This window comes from Notamacropus eugenii (assembly GCF_028372415.1).
Source record: "Notamacropus eugenii isolate mMacEug1 chromosome 2 unlocalized genomic scaffold, mMacEug1.pri_v2 SUPER_2_unloc_1, whole genome shotgun sequence".
In the NCBI taxonomy this organism is placed as follows: domain Eukaryota; kingdom Metazoa; phylum Chordata; class Mammalia; order Diprotodontia; family Macropodidae; genus Notamacropus; species Notamacropus eugenii.
The window spans coordinates 438,051-456,589 of NW_027325092.1; the positions used below are offsets into that span (position 1 = coordinate 438,051).

The 18,539-nt window shown below is 35.6% G+C and overlaps 1 pseudogene; it reads left to right on the top strand.

The window, feature by feature from the left end:
• The first annotated feature begins 9,769 nt into the window (after positions 1 to 9,769).
• LOC140516915 (putative olfactory receptor 2W6) lies at positions 9,770 to 10,681 on the top strand (annotated as a pseudogene).
• The last annotated feature ends 7,858 nt before the right edge of the window (positions 10,682 to 18,539 follow it).

Here is an 18,539-nt window from a genome sequence, read left to right on the forward strand (position 1 = left end):
GGTGGGGGCAGAGATGAACATTTCCAGTTTTCACAGATAATCTAGAGAAGTCTAGAATTTCTGAGCTAGTACCAGTTGCTTAGCAGCAGGTGCTCCCTACAATTACATTTCTCTTTGGAGAAGGAACACCACTACCACATGAGAGAAACCTCTAGGAGGATGCTGCTATTGAAAACACCAACAAAACCCAGGTCATGGTCTGACTGACCACGACACCCAGATTTGTGAGTTGGGAAGATCAGCAGTTCCACAAAGTGCTTTAGCTTTTATTGAAGTATACCACTAGCAATGACTTATTGTTTAATGTTTAAAGTATTTGTTAATGCACACTCATGGATCTCTAATGTTTTAAAATTTTATTTTATGGTAGAAGAAATGAATACAGTATATTGAGTATATACAGTGTTGTGTTGGAAAATGTTTAACAACTGATTCTCTCAGAAAAAATGTATGCTTGACATGCTTTTAAGTTTAATATGCATCAGCATTTTTTCCCATCACTTTCTTAAGTTCAGATAATCAATAAAACATTAAACCAATCTCCTATTTCTAGTATTTGTCATTTTCCAAGGTGTAAACGCTCACAAAGAAAATTTAACAAGGGATACTCAAGAGCCCTTGGAACTGACTCTAACACATTCCTACTATTCTGGGTATTTAATTTATAGATTGATACCTTGCTTAGAAGAAGTACTGTTAATCCCTTTTACAGGAAACCCTTGAAATGAAACATGCATAAGCTTTATTTAGTAGATTTTCCTCAGAACTCCGGAGTGGAAGGAGCAAGTCAGAGAGAAGTTGCCTCATCTCCTTTTTGGGTTCAGGTTTCCTAGGGACTGAATCCAGGTCCAGTTGAGTCCAGAGCCCTTTATGTTGTAACAGAAAGAACTTGGGCTATTTAGCTAGGAACAGAAAAGACTGTGGGGAAATATGATACTTGTATTCAAATGTCTGAAAGGCTGCCATGTGAAAGAGGAATTAGATTTGTTCTATTTGTCCTTGGAGGAAGAAGCTGCAGGGGGACAAATTTAAGTTTGATGTCAGAAAGAACTTCTGAATAATTAAAACTGCCCAGAAGTAGAATGGACTGCCTTTAGAAGTAGTGAATTCCCCCTCATTGGAGATCTTCCAGCTGACACTGGAGAACCACTTTCCAGCATGTTTTACTGAAGGATCCCTCTTTCTGTTTTAGTTAGACTGGATGGCTTTTCAAACTCTAATTTTCTATAATTCTGTGATTCTATTATGTTCTCAGAAATAATATGAAAGTGTTTTTTTCTCTGAGCCTTCCTACTTATCATATGTAATTTGGTTTCCTAGGTGGGCACTGAATGGGATGTGTCCAAGTCTGTTTCACAAATGTTACAAAATCCTTGTCAAATGGTACCTGTATTTAACAGACTTTATGTTCAAAAGACCTAAAGCTTCCATTAGGTGGTAGTGTTACTACATGAAAAGTAACTTCAGTAAAGAAGTTTTCTTTCTAGAGCAGGGAGTCATACATTTTACCCTTTGAAAAGTGAAGCTGCTGAAAAGAATCCTACTCCTTAGGAAATAATGAAAAAACCTTTTCAAAAGAAAATTTGACAGTTCATATTCATTTTTCTGACCTAAGCCAAATTGACATTCAAAGAAGGGCACGTTTAATGAGATCTTTAGATTTCTCATAAGTTGGGACAGTTATATTTTCACTCTATAATGTTGTCCTATCTATATATAAATAAAATCTTGGAGGTGAGGTAAAGGTGCAATTCTTATGCTTCATTTAAGATGAACTTTATTTTAATTTCACAGTGGTATATGTTATACATTGAATGTTTTATATACCTACATGCAGACTTGAATCTATGTAAATTCTGAGCTATTTATAATTACCATTCATATTTCCAAGAAGCTACTTCGAAGCTAGAAGCTAGGAAGACTTTTCTCACTGTTTAATCTGTTTTCATGCATTTTTCTCTCAAATATTTTTAGTACCTTGGGATTTGAATAACTATAAATTGTAAAGATAGCTTACTATTAACATTTCATAGATTTTTGTCTCAGAATTGCCACAGAAATGAGAAATTCATAATCATTTATACTGATTTTGGGGAATGAGGGATGTGAGGTTTTGGTAGAGATTTCTGGAAGAAAAATGTTGCTGGAAAAGCAAGTCAGGCTGAAATTTGAAGAATTCTGAGTTTGTGGCTTATCTTTCATATTGACACTGAGTGGGGAGATTCCAGATACCTAGGTTTTCTCCCCGAGCACTTCCTTGAGTGCTAGAGTGATATTTTCATTCTTTATGACTTTGATTGTTTCTTAAATCTCATAGAGTCATTAGCTTCCACTTGCCCAATTCTAATTTTTAAGCAATTATTTTATTCAGTGAACATTTTTGCCTCTTTTTTCCCATGTGACCAATTACACTTTTTTAAAAAAGAGTTCTTTTCTTCAGTGAATTTTTCTGTCTCTTTTACTCTTCAGTCAATTTTGTTTTTTAAGGTGATATTTTCTTCAGTAGTTTTCCTTGCTCCTTTTACTAAGTTGTTAATTCTCTTTTCATAAATTTCTTGCATCACTCTCATTTCTTTCCCTAATTTTTCCTCTACCACTCATCTCTTTAATTTTGCTAGGAATTCTTGTTGGGCTTGTATCCAAGTAGCATTTCTCTTTGAGGCCTTGATCATAGTAGCTGTTTTGACATTATTTTCTTATTCTAAGTTTGTGTCTTGGTCTTCCCTGACACTGCAATCGATTTTTATGGTTCAGTTGATATTTTTTTTTCTTATTTTCTCATTTTACTAACCTATTTCTTTACCTTGACCTTTATGTTAAAGTTGGGTTTTGCTCACTTGGGAGTTGGTAGGCATTGTACAAAGCATTAGCCTTTTTCATGCTGCTGTTTGCAGAGCCAGTTCTGGGTATTTGCAAGTTTTTATACTTCCATGGTGGTGTTGTCCTGGGAAAGGTATGGTCTCTCCTGGTCTGTGCTCTGCTCTTTACCAAAGAAGGGCCATCAGCATATATTTTTGGGGGGCCTCCTTTAGCAAGCTGTTGAGTAGTTTTTCATGATTTTCCTGCACCACTCCCATTTCTCTTCACGATTTTTCCTCTGCCTCTCTTAGTTGATTTTCAAAATCCTTTTTGAGCTCTTTGATGGCCTGAGACCATTTCATATTTTTCTTTGAGGCTTTGGATGTAGAAACCTTGACTCTGCTTTCTTCCTCTGGTTGCATGCTTTGATCTACCTCATTGTAAGAAAATACCTTCTCACCAAGAAAGTAGTCTTCTGTAGTCTTATTTTTTCTCCTTTTTTGGTCATTTCCTCAGTCAATTACTTGACTTTCGAGTTCTTTGTTTAGTGGAGGTTGTACTGTCCCAAGTTTCAGGGGTTTTGTACAGCTGTTTTCAGAGATATCTCTAGGGACCTGTAAATTCTCAGTTCCTCCAAAGTTCTATGATCAAAGCAAAAGTGTTTACTCCTCTCATGACCTGCATTCTGGTGTGTGAGCAACCACAAGCAAAATTTTTTTTTTGCCCTGGAATTGCAAGTATGATTTCCTCTCCACAGTCACCACCAACTCTGCCATGCCAGCACTCTTCCTTGCCTCAGGACCGCCACCTTGGACTGCAACCCAGATCAGTTGTTCAATTCCCCCACTGTCTGTAGGCTGAGAGCTCTAGAAACAGCCATCATGGCAGCAGTGGCTGCTGCTCTCGTAGGGGCTAGGGCCAGACCATGTTCCTATTTCACCCAGGTGAGAGAACTTTCTCACTGACCTTTGATACTCTTTGGTATTTGTGGGTGGAGAAGTCTGGAAACCACTACAGCTTCAAGTGATTTAGCACCCTGAGGCCTGCTCCAGTCCTGTCTGTGCAGGTAGGTCCCATGCTGTTCTCTACTCTGAGTCTGGTGTAATAAACTTGCTGTCAAGATTGTCTTGCGCTGGAAATCTGTTTCACTGTCATTTTGTGACTTCTACTGCTCTAGAATTTGTTTAGAATCGTTTTTTACAGGTATTTTGAGGGTAAGGGGGGAGAGCTCATACAGGTCCCTGCTTCTACTCCATCGTCTTGGCTCTATCCCTCTTCATTTGTTTCCTGATTTCATTCTGTTACATTTCCAATGTTATAGTTAACCTGTTTAGTTTTATTCTACCTTTTACCTTTGAATTACTTGATCTTTTATCTTATCACCTTTGCCTTGCCAAAATCCAACCCTGCCATCTGTGGCAGGAGAATTATTAATAAAATCTTTCCTTACTTCACTAAGGGTCCATGTGGAATTTTTTGGTAAGATGATTGTTTCTCAGATAATCATGGATTGCTAAATTATAGTATGGAAAAAAATCCTACCACCGTGTTGACTTGGTACTCTGCAGATTTATGCTAACCAACCTCTGCTGGGCCCCACTGATACTTGACAGTCCTTTTACACTTTACTGATTTCTCCACTATATTCTCCATAATGGTTGTTCTAATTCTTAATCAGCCTACTACATATCCCATCAGAGTACATTGCCTCTTTACCAAGGAAATAGAAGCAATTCATTGTGAGTTCCTTCTTCTGCACCTCAGAATCCTTTGATATTATTCCCTACTCTCTTCTCATTAGGATCAAACACTGTACTTGTTCCTTGGTCCCACCCTCTCTGATATCTTGCTTTGCAATCGTCCCCTCATTCTCTCTAACCACCAGTCTCTTTATCATCAGCTTCCTCGATATGTAAAAGTAAAGTAAAGGAGTTGGATTAGAAACTATTTCATGGAGCATAGTTCATCACGTTCTTGTGAGGAACTTTCCATGGAACCTACACAATGCTAAGTCTGACTTCTGGTCACTTCCAATGAGGCATGTTTTGAGTTCTTGATAAAGAGCAACTGGTTAGTCTCCCCTGTTTTCTTTACTCTTTCTTCCCCAACAACTGTGGTTTGTGTGTATCAAAAAGGATCGACTACAGAGCTCCTAGATTTGCCCACTAAGTAGATTCGAAAGAAAGTGAAAACCTCTCTTCTTGTTTGCATTATGAAAATTTTAGGGTCCCTGCTAGTGTCTGCCTTCTTTCTCCCATCATACATCTTGTACATATCTTTGTTGTAAGATTTTTTTTTTTTGCATTCCTTTTTCTCTACTATTATTTTGGATCCAGAACAGCCACTTTAGTTGTAAGGAAAGTTGTAGAGTTACAAAATAGCTAACTGATATTTTTCTAAGACTCTTAATTATTTAGATAAGAAATCTGGTGAGGTTGAGATAACTCATGATACTTACTCTGTGGTGGTAAATCGATGACTCCTCCCGTATAAATGATTTTTTTTTTTGATAAACTGGATCTTTTGTGAGTTTCTTCTTTTCAGTTACCTTTAGAATCTAAATCTAACAAGTACATCTTTGTCGTAAGTCTTTATTTTCTCCTGTTTTTTGGAGTTCTTACTGGCAACTATAGTTTAAAAAATTGTGATTTTTTTCTCTGAAATTATTGGAAACAATATAAATTTTAAGAAATCTTTGCTTGAATTCAGAGTTATTTTTTTCAACTCTGGATCTATGCCGAAGCATAATAAACCTGAGTTTTGCCTCCTAAATACCTGGATATTGATAGTTCTAATTGGCAGCAGAATCTATCAGTGATTCTGTGGATATTTTCATAACCCTTAGTTTGCAAATATTTATTTGCATGTTGTCTCCTACATTAGGCTGCCCTTTGAGGGCAAGGATTGTCTTTTCCCTGTTTTGTGTCTGTGATTTTTTTTAATTCACAGATTTAGCATAGCTCCTGACACATGGTGATTGATAAATGTCTATTGATTGACTTCTGCCAACATATTGGTATTATACCAACATATAAACTACGGAACCTGAATGCAGATCAAAGCACACTGTTTTCACTTTGTGTTTTGTGCTTTTCCCTTTTGTTCTGTTTCTTCTTTCACAATATGACTAATGTGGAAATATGTTTACATTTTTAACCTATATCAGATTATATATATATACATATATATATATGTATGTATGTATGTATATGTTGTATATACAAATATGTAACCTATATCATATTTCTTGCTGTCTTGGGAAGGATGGGAGGGAGAAAAAAATTGATACTCAAAATCTTATAAAAAACGAATGTTGAAAACTCTCTTTACATGTAATTGAAAAAAAACCCCACTATTTACGAAAAAATAGTGTTAAGAAAACAAATTAAAGAAATAAAAAAGTCAGACTCAATCCATTTTCAGATTATATATGTCCATGCTTGTACTCATACACACACAAACACAATTAAAAAACATTATTCCTTTTCTAATTAGCAGCATGTTTAAATAGAATTTTTTAATTCCTTTTTTTTCCTGTGTAGATGTTGGAGCCATTTTTTTTGTTTTTGTGCAGGTAAGGATCTCTTTTCCTCTCTCCTTCTCTTCCCTTCTCTCCTCTCCTGTCCTTGAAATGGAGTTTCCAGGAGGAAACTTCTAGGAAGAAACTTATGAATTGGAAGAACTCCCACTGGAGTGGAGGTGAAGAAGTCCTGAGATTCATAAGCTGAGTTAGTTTTGAAGATCTCTCATGAGTCTCATTTCAAAGACATTGTCTTCCACACTTAACTATCTAATTTGCTTCATATTTTTTTGAGCACACATCATATTTATTCTAATGGATAATTTTTTTGAGGGCAGCCATTATATTTGATAAATCTGTAGCAAGGGCAGCTAGGTGGCATGGTGGATAGAGCAACAGTGCAGGAGTCAGGAGGACCTGAGTTCAAATCTCACCTCAGACACTTGACACTCACTAACTGTGTGACCTTGGGCAAGTCACTTACTCCCTATTGCCTCATCCTGGATCATCTCCAGTCATCCTGATGAATATCTGGTCACTGGATTCAGATGGCTCTGGAGGATAACTGAGCTGGTGACCTGCACAACCCTCCCTCACTCAAAACAAAGTCAAGTGCAAGTCATTTCATCATTTCTCTGATGGCATGATCTTTTTCGACAATGAAGAACAAATACACATTGATATATCCCTAGCATTTTACCAAATATTCAATTTTACAGGTGAAAAAATTGAATCCCAGAGAGGTGGAATGATTTTCCCAGGTGATTGGTGATATAAACAAAAACTAAAATACAATTGACTATTTATCTAAAATCAGAGGTGTGCTGCAGCCAGCTTTAACCACTATCCAGTCAACTGCTAAACTTTCAGTGTGAGTATTTGCACCTTGAAGTCAGCAAACATCACCAATCCGAACTTGATTTATTAATTTCTTGATGGTCCAGAGTCTAGACTTAAGAAAGTGATGGAGAAAATGGTTTTCATGTGCAGATTTTTTTGGTGAACTGGTTGTTAAAAATTTACCCCCATAACTCTGCTGAAAACCTACTCTAAGATTCTTTCTATTAGGTAGGATTAAGCCACACATGGTTGTAAGTGTAAGAGATGGCATTACAATGCATGTCTTCTTTTTTCAGAACCAGTGCTCTTTCCATTGTACAATAGCTCAGAGTATGGAGGTCAAGGTTTCAAATAGTGAAAAGGCAGATTTTTAACAACTTCATACCATCTGTGATTGTACAAAATCTATTCTATATGTATTTTCCTCGAGAGACCTTCAGAAATAACGTTCATATAAGTTTTGAATATATGAAAACACAAAACATACTTTAAAAGACTGCATCATAATATAAGATTCATTTTGTGAGAGATAAGAAGAAAACTGATTGAAAACAGGTGGCTATGGTAGGAAAATATCTGATGGTAAATGAAGTAGACTTCATGTCGAGATTAACTGGACAACTATATAAAATAATGATGAAATTTAAACCAGTTAAACAAATGAATTTGTACTTCAACGCAATCATGTCTTCTTGAATTAAACATGTTAACCAAACTAAATATCAATGATTTTTAAAAGGGAGGTGCTTTATCTTCAATGTAAGCAATTATTACCTCCCTCTTTGTCCAAATTGTCTATAACGTAATGGGAACTAAGTATACAAAATGATAGCTGAATAGATTGCAATGTTTTCATTATACATGGAAAATTCCATGGGAAGACGGAGAAATTCCAACACTTCAGGGATTTCTTTCTGTACTTCCTCTCTAGGCTTATAAAAGTTTTATGCTAATTGATCACTAAGGAATTTGGATATTTGGGGAATGCTTCACAAAAAAATGAAGCTTATTAGGAAATTATTCTGTGTATTCATGCATCTTTCTAATCTTGAAGACCCATAAAAGCTAGTCTAGGGAACCCTGAGTTTAACTCTTTTGGGCAGAGCCAGGAACTCTCAGTTACTGGGTAGAAAGAAAGACTTCTCCGTTTCTGGCTGCCTCACTGTGATGATGCATACCTAAGGGCTGAGTATAGGCAAATACAAAACTTTCTGAGAAGTCAGGAGGAAAGAAGAATCAAAAACAAGGTTACAAATATTTTGGAGACAAAGTGAGGAACAGAAGTCAGAAGAAATAACTGATTTGATAGGGAACAAATTCCAGTTTGGACATGTTGAATTTGGTGCTCTAGTGGATTGCAAAGGTAGAGATAATTCACAGGTGGTTGGAAACATGTTTGTAGTTCAGAAGATATGTCATTACTGGAGTAGACGGTTGTTTTTATTCCTTTTGAATTTCCAAAAAGAGAAGATGCAAACTCTCAAAAAACAAAAGCCTTTCTAGGGTTATGTTATTCAGTTTCTATCTGAAAGAGTATCCTTAACGGTTCCTGGATACTAAAAATTATTCAGAAAATGAAGACAAACCAAAAAAAATAAAGACTTTTATACTGTGTTTTTGAGTTCTTTCTCTTCTGGTCCCCTATCAGGTAGTAGGAAGCCCCATTTTCACTTGTATCAAATGCAGTGGAAATGGTTAAGTATCTGTGCGTGCGTGTGTGTGTGTGTATGTGCGTGTGTGTGTGTATATACATATATATATACATATATATATATATATATATATATGTATATATATATATATGTATATATGCATGGGTATATAGTTACTGTCTTTAAGAAAGTCTCCCTTCTAATGAATAGCATTCATTGGCATGATTGTTGGGAAGGATGTACTTGAAACCCATGAACACATCTTTCCTTGTACTAACTAAAGTCTGTGCTGGTCAAGCACTTTCTAATAACTTACATAATCTGTTTATCCCAATTTTTTCTCTTCTTGCTATCATATCCCCCTTTCACTATCTTACTGAATAAGGAAGATGTATATGTTGCCTTATTGACATAATAATTGAATCGCAGAATATCAGAGCTGAGAAGGACTTCAGAAGCCATATCATCTGGCTCATACCTGGTCAAGAATCTCCTCTATGAGATAGCAGATGAGTATTCCTACAACCTGAGTCTACATGTCAGATTTCTTGGTTTTCTGTTTCCTCACATTCCTAATTTTCCCAAGCAGAAAGTCAAAGCTTTGTGATAGTAATATTTGTAACATGAAGCAATATTGATTTGAGGAGAGGTTAATAAAATTCAAGAAAAGAGAGCAGTTCATGTTACTTACATTTCATAAGTTTTGTCCTCTTGGTTCCCACAAAATAGTGGAAATATAATTCTACAAAACCAGAAAATTCAGTCAATTCCACTGGTGAAGATATGTGCTGTCATTGTCATTTTTCATTATGTAAAAACCTGATTTTATCCCAAGAGTGATACTACATGTCTTAATACCAACCAGCTAATTGATTAAATTTTCACCTTTCTACAGTTTGTTTAGACATTTTGTAGGTACACATTCATCTGACTGGAGGATGTGAAAAATGAGCAGAGGATGGAAGTTAATGAAGACTCAGGAGAATATTTTATGTTAATAGGTTTTCTGAGTAACCTCAACTAGAATTGATCTTTTCATTATTTGTTTTTGTATTCTATACCATTACATTGATGGACAACACCACCATTATCATCTTATCTTTTCTGTACTCTAGGTTCTACACTTCTCTATATTTCTTCCTCAGAAACCTCTCCTTCTTGGATGTCTGTTTCACAACCAGTACTATCCCCCAAATGCAGATGAACATCTGGGGACATAAAAAGAATCAGTTATATTGGCTGCTTGGTCCAATATTCAGTAGCTTTGGCTCTTGGATCTACTGACTGTGCACTTCTTGTTTTGATGACGGTGGACTGCTACATTGCTGTCTCCTGGCCCCTGAACTCTACAATCATCGTATATCCCAGCTTTGCCATCTCCTGGCAGCTGCATCCTAATTCTTGGGTTTTGTAAATTTATCCTTCAGTCATCTTTGGTCATGGCATTGCCATTATGTGGCACATACCTTTGTGACCTGTTTGTTATCATCATGATATCTTGTGTGAACACTAGGTCAATGGACTCCAAAATATTCATTACTCACTTTATCATTCTGGCCATCCCTGTCTCCGTAATCCTCACCTCGTATGCCTGCATTGCTTGAGCAGTGGCAAAAATCCACTCAGCTGAGGGAAACAGGAAGATTTTTGGGAACTGTGTCTCACACTGATGGTGGTTTCATTGTTCTGTGGGACTATCTTGTTATTGCATCTTCAGCCCAAGCACAATTATTCTCAAGGCCAAGTCAAGTTTCTGACCCTTATGTATACTATGATAACTCCCACCCTCAACCCTTTGATATATACACTGAGAAAGAAAGATATAAATAGGGCAATGAAGAAAGTCATGGGGAAAGGTCAAACCAGGTGAGTTATAGAAACTGGAAATAAGTAGAACATAAGGTCATATACGTTAGATTTGGATGAGACCATAGAAACTCTTTAGTCACTCTTATCCCTGCTCCCCCTCCCCAACAGTTTTCATAGATAAGGAAATGTAGACTTAGAGAGCCTGATTTGCTGAAAGCAACATTTGTAACCAGGTTCTTGGGCTCTAAGTGTGCTTCTCACAGTATCATGTCATTATGTCATTATGAATAATCTGAGAGAGAAATGTAAGAGCTGTCTTCTTATAAATTTTCTAATGTTCAGTAACCTGGGCTATTTGACTTTGGTTGTCAGATACTGGCAAAGCAAGGTTTTTAGGGAAGAGAGGAATTTCAATTTCACAGCAGTGTGTCAGAAGAGATAGTAGAGGGGGCAGAACCAAGATGGTGGAGTGAAAGCAAGGACTTCCTTGAGTTCTTCCCCAAACCCCTCCAAATACCTGTAAAAATGACTAAAGGAATTCTAGAGCAGCAGAACCCACAAAATGACAGAATGGAACAAATTTGTAGCCCAAGACAACCTGGAAGTTTGATAGGAAAGGTCTGTTGCACTGGGCTGGGAGAGGAGTGCAGTCTAGTGTGGGCTGCTCCTGCACAGACTGGGACCCAGCAACTCCCTGAATAGGCCTCAAGGAAATGAATCACTGGCAGCTATGGTGGTTTCCAGACTTCTCAAAACATAAACACCAAATACAACATAGAAAGTCGGTGGGAAAGGTCTGTCTGAATCTGAGTGAAAGAGGAGTATGGTCTAGCCCCATGCCCAGCCCCAGAGTGGTGGTGGTGATAGCAGCAGTGGCAGTGGCTGCTTTCAGAGCTCTCAGCCCACAGACAATGGTGAGATCGAGTGGCTAATCAGAAGGAGGTTGCAGGGATTTCTTTGCTGGTGTTGAGGTAAGATTCTCTTGTTTTGCTCTTAATTGGATCTGGCTTACAGTTCTGGGTGGCTATCCTAGGGTAAGGAGGAAAACTGTTGTGATGGAACTTGTGGTAGCAGTGGAGAGGAAATTATCTTCATAGTTCTAAGGCAGAAAATAGTGCTTGTCATCACTCACAGACCATAGCACAGATCAGTAGAAGAGTAAACACCTCTCCTTTGATCACACAACCTAGGAAGAGTTAAAAATTTACAGATCCCTAGAAATATCTCTGAAAAAAGCAACACAAAACCCCTGAAGTTTGAGACAGAGCACTCTTTCAACAACTGTCTCTGGAAGCAAAGTGCTACTTAACAAAGTACTAAAAAGTCAAGTAATTGACTGGGAAAATGAGAAAACAGCAGAAAAAGATCAGACTATAGAATGTTACTTTAGTGACAAAGAAGATCAAAACATGCAAGCAGAAGAATAAAGCAAAGTCAAAACTCCTACATTGAAAGCCTCCAAAAAAAATATGAACTGATCTCAGGCCATGGAAGAGTTTAAAAAGGATTTTGAAAATAAGATAAGAGAAGTAGGGGAAAAAGTGGGTAGAGAAATAAGGATGTTGCAAGAAAATCATGAAAAATGAGTCAACAGCTAGCTAAAGGAGACTCAAAAAATGTTGAAGAAAATAGCACCTTAAAAAAAATAGATGAATCCAAATGTCAAAAGAAGTCCAAAAAGCCAGTGAGAAGAATGCCTTAAAAATCAGAATTGACCAAATGGAAAAGAAGATGCAAAAGCTCACTAAAGAAAATAATTCCTCAAAAATTAGAATGAAGCATATGCAAGCCAATGATTTAATGAGGAATGAAGAAGTTATAAAACAAAACCAAAAGAATGAAAAAATAGGAGATAATGTGAAATATCTCATTTGAAAAACAACTGACCTAGAGAACAGAGAAAATTTAAAAATTATTGGACTACCTGAAAATCATGATCAAATAAAAGAGCATAGACATCACTTTGCAAGAAATTATCAAGGAAAACTGCCCTGATATTTTAGAACCACAAGGGGAAATAGAAATGGAAAGAATCCAGCCATCACCTCCTGAAAGAGTTCCCAAAAGGAAAACTAGGAATATTGGAAACAAATTCCAAAGTTCTCAGGTCAAGAAGAAAATATTGCAAGCAGCCAGAAAGAAGCAATTTAAGTATTGTGGAAAGACAATCAGGATAACACAGCAGCTTCTACACTAAGGGCTTGGAATATGATATTCCAGAACTCAAAGGAATTAGGATTAAAACCAAGAATCACCTACCCAGCAAACATGAGCATAATACTTCAGGGGGGAAAATGGAATTTCAATGAAATAGAGGACTTTTAAGCATTCTTGATGAAAAGACTAGAGCCGAATAGAAAATCTGACTTTCAAACACAAGAATCAAGAGCAGCATAAAAGGTAAACAGGAAAGAGAAATCATTAGGGACTTATTAAGGTTGAACTCTTTACCTTCCTGCATGGAAAGATCATATTTGTAACTCTTGAGAATTTTCTCAAGGAAAAAATGGTCATTCCATGAAATAGAGGATTTTCAATCATGAAAAGACCAGAGCTGAATAAAACATTTGACTTTCAAATAGAAGATTCAAGAGAAGCATGAAAAGGTAAACAGTTAAGAGAAATCTTAAGGGACTTACTAAAATTAAATTGCTTACATTCCTACATGGAAAGATGACATTTTCAACTCATGAGGTCTTTCTCAGTACTGGGATAGTTGGAGGGAATATATAATATACACACACAGAGAGATACACACACATATGAGTGTAAATATAGACAGATGGCACAGGATGAGTTGAATATAAAGGGATGATATCTAAAAATAAAATTAAGGGGTGAGAGAGGAATGTGCTGGGAGAAGTAGAAAGAGAGAGGTGGAATGGGGTAAATTATCTCACATAAAAGAGGCAAGAAAAAGCTTTTTCAGTGAGGAGAAGAGGGGGAAGGTGAGAAGGAATGAGTGAACTTTACTCCCATCAGATTTGACTGAAGGAGGGAATAATATATACACTCAATTCTATATGGAAATCTTTCTTACACTAAAGGAAAATAAGAGGGAAGGATATAAGAAAGGGGGGATAGTAGGAAAGAGGACAAATGTAGGGATTGGTAATCAGAAGCCTAGACATCACCTTTCAAGAAATTATCAAGAAAAGCTTCCCTGATATTCTAGAACCAGAAGGTACAATAGAAATGGAAAGAATTTGCCCATTATCTCCTGAAAGAGATCCCAAAAGGAAAACTCCTAGGAGCATTAGAACCAAAATCCAGAGTACTTGGGTCAAGGAGCTGAATAGAAAATTTGACTTTCAAAGACTAGAATCAAGAGAAACATGAAAAGGTAAACAGGAAAGAGAAGCCATAAGGTGCTCATTAAAGTTAAACTGTTTATATTCCTACATGGAAAGATGATTTTGTAACTCATGAGACCTTTCTCAGTATTAGGGTAGTTAGAGAGAATATACATAAAAGTATATATACATATATGTAAGTGTTGTGTGTATGTATGTATGTATGTATGTATGTATGTATGTATGTATAGACAGAGGGCACAAGGTGAGTTAAATATGAAGGGAGAATACCTAAATATAAAATTAAGTGTTGAGAGAAATGTACTGGGAGAAAGAGAAAAGGAGAGCTTTTGTTACTTGATACCAATCACAAAAGAGTTTCAAAATATCCGTATTTTTTGACATTGTTTAGACCAGAACGGTCAATCTCATGGCCAGAAACATTCCCAAATACAGGTCAAACCAGAATGAAAGTTAACCGTAGAATATTTAAGAAAATAAATTAAAATATAAAATGATATGTTAATATGTGATTTTCTAAATCAATATGCTGCAGCAGGAATCTTTGTGTACATTTTAGTGGTCTCCATTTCTAACTGATCTTGACATCACTGGTGCAGACAAATATCCAGGCAACAAAATGGACTTTTACTTTCTTATTCAATAGGATTAGCTACCACAGAATTTTTGCCTAAGGATACTGAAATCTAGCAGTCTATGTTTGTCTATATTCAGTACGTCCTTAAATCCTCACAGTCACCCTGTAGTAGTATTGAAGTATAAAAGAGGCATTATAATCATAGAATTTTCAAGCTGGACTCACCTTAGAAATCAACTTCCTAACAATACAGAAGTCTCTCCCGTGCCATCCCTGGCTCATATGCATCGAGGTTTTAATTGATACTTGCAATGATAGTGTACTGAGAACCACTGAAGGCAACTTATTCCATCATTTAGGGTCTCTAACTGTTCAGAAGTTCCTTCACATATTGAGATGCAATACATACATACATGCATTCATATACATATATATGAATCTCTATCTCTATCTCTCTCTATATCCTTTCATCCTCAATCCACAATCTTTAAATGTCCTTCTAGCTTTAAATTCTATGATCTTACATCTGGGAAAATGCAAGACAATTTGGTTACCTATTAAATATTTGAATCTAATGATTAGGTCTCCCTGAAGTTTCGTCTCCAAGCTAAATATTTCCAGTTCCTTAAATAATTCCTTATATAGTATAGGTTTCAGACTCACACTTTTCTGACATAGCTTAGTTTGTCAATGTTCCTCTTAAAATCTAGGAGCAAGAAATGAATAAAATACTACAAGTGTGTTATGACCAGGCTAGAGTACAGTTGGGTTCATTACTTTGTGTGACTTACATCCTATATATCTTTTAGAGGCAACACAATGTCATGACTAGATTATTGGACTTGGAGTCAGAATTGGTTTTTATGTAGCACCTGCCACATATGAGAACGTGGATTAGTTATCTAACTTTTCTGAGACTCACTTTCATTATCTATAAAAAGGGAATAAATAACTTTACAGAACTATTTAGATGAAGACATTTTATAAGTTGCAGAATTCTATATAAATGTGAGGTATTATTAATCTGACCTAACATTTTGGCTATTTTACTGGCTGCAATAGATTAAGTTTTTGATTAACTGAAATCTCTAGACCTTTTTCATATGAAACAAAGTAGGACAATCCCATCCCTTATTTTTACCCTAAATGCAAAACTCTCCATTCTTTACTATTGATATTTATTTTAGTCCAGTGCATCAAGAATTTGTTAAATTTTAATTGACATTTATTATAATAACTAACCTATTCCAGCTACAGGTCATCTTTACTTTTTAGAAACATGTCAGAAGTCAAGTAAATAAGTTTTTATTAAGTGCTTGCTATATGCAGAAGTAGCTAGATGGCCTAGTGAATAGAGCACTGTCCTGATGTCAGGAAGAGTTGAACTCAAATTCAATTTCAGATACTTCTTAGCTGTGTGACCCTGGGCAAAAAATTTGACCTCTGTTTTCCTGAAAAAAAAAAAAAACGATCTACTGAGAAGAAAAATTTAAAGCACTCCAGTTTCTTTGCCAAGAAAACCCCATGGTCATGAAGAATCTGACAGGAGTGAATAACAACTACAACAATTACATTGTGCCAAATCCTGGGAATACAAATACAAGCAAAAAGAAAGACAGTAATTGCCCTCAATAGCTTACATTCTAATAGGAGAAGACAATACGTAAAAGAAAAATAAAAAAGGTGAGAAGAATGGTGAATAGAAAAGTTCATATCAGTCAGGAGCAGAACCTTGAGAGAAATGAAAAACTGAACATGACTGTCCTGAGTAATAAAACATAATGTTCTGATGCTCATTATTCATGCAAATGTTGAATAAGAATCAAAAATGAAGCTTTGAAGCCTTTCATTTGAGAACTCCCTCCAACTTAATCTGTTAATCAATATTCTTTTTGTTCAATTAGACATTTATCAATTTAGTATGACTTTTTCATGTACTATTTATATATTGCTTCTATTTAATGTGATATTTAACACATCCAGCCAATATTTCACTCCATTATTCAGAAGAATATCAAAATCATATTTCACTAGAATATTGTGCTGGAATAACACAATCCATGCATTTCTTTCTTCTAATTTTTGTAGTCTTATAATCTTATAAAAATGAAAATGACAATTTTTGGTGTATCATGTTTTAGTGAGTTAATGTCCAATAATCTCTTCTAAATTCTCATAAACCATCCATTTAAAAATCTGTTCTAAAATATTTTGAGAGCGCAATATCAAATTTATCAATCTATAACAACAGTTTCTGGAGTTCATATCTTATGATCTCAAGAGATGTGAGAGGCTCCCTGTCATTTTGAGTGTTTCCTTTGTGATACATTTTGAGAGGACATGAATAGTAACTTTCATTATTGGGTAGCCGTAGCTGAATGTAGTGCCAACATGATATTTACAGTGCCTATGGTGGCTACGAATATGCTGGCATAATTCTGAATGGCAAAAAATAACAGATTCTCCACGTAGAAGACAGAACCAAAACATTTATGTAAACACCAGAACGCTGAATCGCAACACCAGAGAGCCAAATCCATCATAGCAACAAAGACATCTATACACACTAACAATGCAGAAGACACCACCATCCCCAAGCCTTCCCCCTGCTCAGGCATTCCCACAAACTAACACTGACAGTTCACAGCTTGCTGCCTGTTTTCTCTCTCTCCCTCAGCTCTAGCTGCTGTGTCCAACTTCCTCTCAGCTCTGCTCCATCCCTTCCTGTTTCACCCATTTGGTAAGCTCCTTCCACCACACACTCATGTTATTCAGGCTTCCATGTGACTGAAACAGGTCACCTGGGCCTATTAATGGATGGGAAAGATCTTCCCATTATGCAAAAATACATTAACAATTCACTGGGTTGCAATGTATGCTACAGCCAAGAATATATACATTTATGAGATCAAAGATCCTTTGAAATATTGGTATATAATTTCTGGAATCTATCCTTACTTGCTTTTGGAAAATCAGGATATTTCTCTATGTTCAGGCTTGATAATAAATCCACCAAATAAAATCCATTAGCTTAAAAAGGAAACAAATATTCTTGAAATTTAAAATACCATTTTAAATTATAATTATTACGATGGTATATTATAAATGTCCATTTAATTATAATTCTAAAATTAAATAATTAATTATGAAATAATTATTAAAATATTAAAGAAAAACAAATTCATGTGTCCCAGGTAAGGAATCCTTGCCTAAGTGAATCAAAAGTTAAGTAGTACTGCTTTTTCTCTGTCATCCATTAACAATATACCACCCTAAACAGTAAGATTATTCTGATTTTCTTTTCTATTGTTTTGTAAGTAGCTAAAAATACCCTTTTGTTTTCTTATGAATTTTCTTTTTCTAATTAGCCTTATTACACTCTGACATACTTGACAACTTTTTGTTTCTGTTAGATGTTTTTTCTTATTTATCTGTTTCTCTTCTTGGTCCTTCTATATGCAGTTTGAATGTATAAGAGTATTCTGTGTCCCTACAGTGATTTCCTTACATTCTGTCTTTTCTTTTATTATGATTATTTTAATAATAATTAGATTTACAGACTAGCTGGGTTTCAGTTTTAGTTTTAGTTCAAGTTTCATTCATTATATAATTGGGCATGAAATGTGAAATATAATTATTTAATGGTCAAAATTTAAATATTTTTAGAATCTCTCATTTTTTATAACACATTTCCTTTGATATTCTCTAATCACAGAATCAAGTCCATCTCTTCTCTAAACTTTTAAAATCTATTTTCTTAATACCTAGGACACATTCCCTTTCTTCATCATTATGAATCCCTACAAGACATGATGACTTTGTCTCATGTTGATTGTCACTTTTTCATTATGGTATCATAGAATCTCAGAGACATGATGCCACCAAAGGTCATTTACTCCACACGTATTTAAATAAGAATTTCTTGTACAGCACAACCAACAAAGTATTGTACATGATTATGAGACCAGAGCCTTTGCTTCATGATGCTTGCTAGAGGAGAATCAACTGTCTTTTGTTAGTTAATTTCA